The sequence below is a fragment of the Mus caroli genome, unplaced genomic scaffold (genome assembly GCF_978045245.1).
Source record: "Mus caroli unplaced genomic scaffold, Mus_caroli_1 scaffold_39, whole genome shotgun sequence".
Classification (NCBI taxonomy): Eukaryota; Metazoa; Chordata; class Mammalia; order Rodentia; family Muridae; genus Mus; species Mus caroli.
This window is the reverse complement of record NW_028227294.1, coordinates 930288-934613: the sequence shown is the minus strand read 5'-3', so window position 1 is coordinate 934613 and position 4326 is coordinate 930288.

The window sequence follows — 4326 nt, the reverse complement described above, 5'->3', positions numbered from 1 at the left end:
AGGGTTTTGGTTTTTTTTTTAAATTTTTGTTAGTGTTCTATCTTTTATTTTTAGGGATTTTTGTTTTGTTTTTATAGTTTTTGATTATTATTATTTTTTTTTTAATTTTAAGATTTTATTGTTGGATTTAAGTGTTTTAGGTTTGCCCACGCAGTGGTGGCCCATGCCTTAAATCACAGAACTTGAGAGGAAGAAGTACTGGATTTCTTAGGTCAAGGCCAGCATGGTTTACAGTGGCAGTTCCAGTAGAGCTAGGGATCCACAGAGAAACCTAGTCTCCAAAATTTCAAAAAAAAAAAATAAATAAATAAAAACGAAGTAGGAAAGAAACAAAGGAAGGAAAGGAAGGAAGGAAGGAAGGAAGGAAGGAAGGAAGGAAGGATGAAGGAAGGAAGGAAGGAACCAAATTTCTTTATGCATATTTTGGGCTTCCTGTGTAATTTTTTTTTAAAGAAATTTAGGGTTCTTTACAGCAGTTTCAGGATTTTATGAAGATTGTTTTAGAGGTTATTTTTGGTTTTCTGTGTTTTAGTGTATGTTTAGTGATTTTTAAAAAAGATTTTAGAGTGTTTTTGTTTGTTTGTTTGTTTTTGGCTTTAGGGTTTTCTTTAGGCTTTTAGTATTTATTTGAGTTTTTATGTGTATGTGTGTTGGAGTGTGTTAAGGTCGAAGGCAGCATGGTCTACAGAGTGAGTTCGAGGACAGCCAGAAGTACACAGAGAAACTCAGTCTCCAAAAAACTTGAAAAAAAAAGAAGAAAAAAAAGAAATAAAAATAATAAGAACGAAGGAAAGAAGAAAGAAAGAAAGAAAGAGAGAATGGAAGACAGAAGAAAGAAAGAAAGAAGAGAAAGAAAGAAAGAAAGAAAAGAAAGAAAGAAGGAAGAAAGAAAACAGATTTAGTGAAATTTATGGCTCTGTATATTTTTGTAGAAATTTAGCGTCTTTTAAAAGGTTAATAGTGTGTTTGGAAGACTATTGTAGAATGTTATTGTTATTTTTTATTGTTGCTTATTTTTTATATCCTAGGTTGTCCTGTTTTTTGGTTGTTTGTTTTTTGGCTGAAGGGTTTTTGTTTAGAGTTTTCCTTCAATTATTTATTATTATTATTATTATTATTATTATTATTATTATTATTATTATTAATTATTGTATTTTTGAAGAAAAAATTATTTTTTTATTTTGGAGGTAAAGTGTTTTAGCTTTGCCAGTCAAGTGTGGTTCATGCCTTTATTTCCCAGCCCTTGGGAGCAGAGGCAGGTGGATTTGTAAGGTCTAGGCAAGTCTGGTCTATAGAGTATGTCTCAGTATATCCAGGGCTATACAGAGAAAAAAAGTTTTGAAAAACAAAATAAATCAAAACCAAAAAGTAGCTTAAGGGTCATTTTGGGGTTGATATATATCTATATAATTTCATAGTTTTTTTTTTTTTTTTTTGTAAGGGGTTTGTAGCCTTTTTAGAAGAAGTTTTAGATTTATTTTGATTTTAGACTTCTAGTGTAGGTTAAAGTGTTTTGTTGTTGTTGGGTTTTATTTGTTTTTTTTTTTTTTTTTTTTGGTTTTTAAGTATTATAGTAAGTTTTAGAGTTTTGGTGTTTAATTTAGCTTAATTATATTTATTTTGTTTTGCATTTTACTTTATTTTTTTAGGTTTTTGTTTTGTTGTTTTTTTGTTTGTTTGTTTGTTTGTTTTAATTTTAAGGATTTATATTTGGTATTTAATTGTTTTATGGTTGCTAGGAAATTGTGGACCGTGCCTTCAATCTCAGCAATTGGGAGTCAGAGGTAGTAGATTTGTGAGTTTGAGGCCAGCCTGATCTAAAGAGGGAGCTCCAGGACAGGTAGGGATACACAGAGAAACCCAGTCATGAAAAACTCAGAAAACAAATGAAATAAAATAAAATGAAATAAAATGAGAAAAGAAAGAAAGAAAGAAAAAAAGAAAGAAGAAGAACATAGATGATAGATAGATAGATAGATAGATAGATAGATAGATAGATAGATAGATAGATAGATAGATAGATAGATAAGAGATAGAAGGAAAAAGGAAGGAAAGAAGGACGGAAAGAAATAAGGTAGGAAGAAAGGAAGGAAGGAAGGAATAAATTAAGAAAGAAAGATAGAAAAGATAGATAGATAGATATGTAGATAGATGATAGATAGATAGATGATAGATGATAGATGATAGATAGATGATAGATAGATAGATAGATAGATAGATAGATAGATAGATAGATAGATAGAAAGATAGATGGAAGGGAAGGAAGGAAAAGGAAGGAAAGATGGAATGAAGTAAAGAAGGAAGGTAGAAATAAAGGAAGAAAGGAAGAATTGAAGGAAGAAAGAAAGAAAGAAAGGAAGGAAGGAAGCAAGAAAGAAAGAAAGAAAGAAAGAAAGAAGAAAGAAAGAAAGAAAGAAAGAAAGAAGGAAGAAGAGGAAGAAAGGAAGAAAGAAAGGAAGAAAGAAAGGAAGAAAGAAAGGAAGAAGAAAGGAGAGAGAGTTTTAAGTTCATTTGTATTCCTGTATTTTTAGAAGAGTGCTTTTGAGAGTTTTTTTTTTTTTTCCAGTTGTCTAGTGTATTTTTTTGTTTTTTGTTTTTTCTAAGTAAGTTTAACCAATTTTACTGTGTTTTAAATTTTTAGGGTTTTATTTAAGCTTCAGAAATTTATTTTTATTTAATTATTAAATTTTTTGTATTTTAATGCACATTGTGATATTGTGTGTGTCTGTGTGTGTGTGTGTTCTTGAATAATTATTTAAAATTTGTTGAGGTTAAATTTTGGTGTTTATTGGTTTTAGTGTTGCCAGGAAATGAGGGCCATTGTCTATAAAACCTAGACATAGGGATGAACAAGTAAGGGATTTTTTTAAGATGGAGTCTAGTTGGTCTATGGGGGAGGAGTGACACCCAGAATGGCCAAAGAAAGACAGCAAAAGCCATTCTCCAAAATTCAAAATAGAAAGAGAGAGAGAGAGAGAAAGAGAGAGAGAGAGAGAGGGAGGGAGGGAGGGAGGGAGGGAGGGAGGGAGGAAGGAAGGAAGGAAGGGAAGGAAGGAAGGAAGGAAGGAAGGAAGGAAGAAAGGAAGCAGGCAGTCAGGCAGGCAAGCAAGAAAAGAAAGCAAGCAAGAGAGAGACAAACAGAAAAAGAAAAAAGAATTGGGTTTCAGAGTTATTTTTAGCCTCTTTTGCGGTTTTTTTTTTAAATTAATATTTTGGGGGTGTATTTTGTTTTTGAAAGGCTTTGAAGTGTGTTTAGAAGAATGTTTTGGAGAGTGTATTTTTTTTTTTTTTTAGACTTCTAGTATATTTTTAGTAGTTTTCCTAGGTTTTTTAGAATTTTAGTGGAATTTTAGAACTTGGGGTTTTATTTAGGCTTCAAGGATTTTTTTTAAATATTTAATATTTTAATGTTTTCTTTGAGATTGTGTGTGTGTGTGTGTGTGTGTATGTGTGTGTGGTGTGTGTGTGTGGTCCTTGATATTTTATATCAAATTTGATCGTTTTAATTTTGGAGGATCATAGTTTTAGCATGGAAATAGTGGTCCATGCCTATAAAATCTAGCCCTCGGGATATACAGGAAGTGGATTTTTTTTAGTTGCCAGCTAGCATGGTCTACAGAATAACTTCCAGGATAGTGAGGGATACACAGAGAAACCCACTTTCCAAAGATTACAAATAAATCAATGAAAGAAACAGAGGGAGGGAGAGAGAGAGAGAGAGAGAGACAGACAGACAGACAGACAGACAGACACACAGACACACAGACACACAGACACACAGACACACAGACACAGAGGAGAGAGAGAGAGGACAGAGAGAGAGAGAGAGAGACATCGAGAGAGAGTTGAGAGAGAGAGAAGGAAAAGGAAAAAAAGAGGGAAGGAAGGAAGGAATAAGGAAGGAAGGAAGGAAGGAAGGAAGGAAGGAAGAAAGAAAGAAAGAAAGAAAAAGAAAGAAAGGAAAGAAAGAAAAGAAAGAAAGAAAGAAAGAAAAGAAAGAAAGAAAGAAAGAAAGAAAGAAAGATAAAGAAAGATAAAGAAAGGATAGTACTAAGTTCTTTAACTTCATTTGATTTCCTGGATTTTTAGAAGAGTGCTTTCGAGGGTTTTTTGTTTTCAGACGTCTAGTGTATTTTTGTGTTTTTTTCTAGTTTTTTAAACAAGTTTCCTGTGTTTTAAGATTTGGGGGAATTATTTTCCCTTCAGCAATTTATTTTTTATTTATTATTAATTTTTTTTGTATTTTAATGCATATTGGGATTGTTTGTGTGTGTTCTTGAATATTTATTTAAAATTTGTGGGGTTTAACTTTGGTTTTTCATGGTT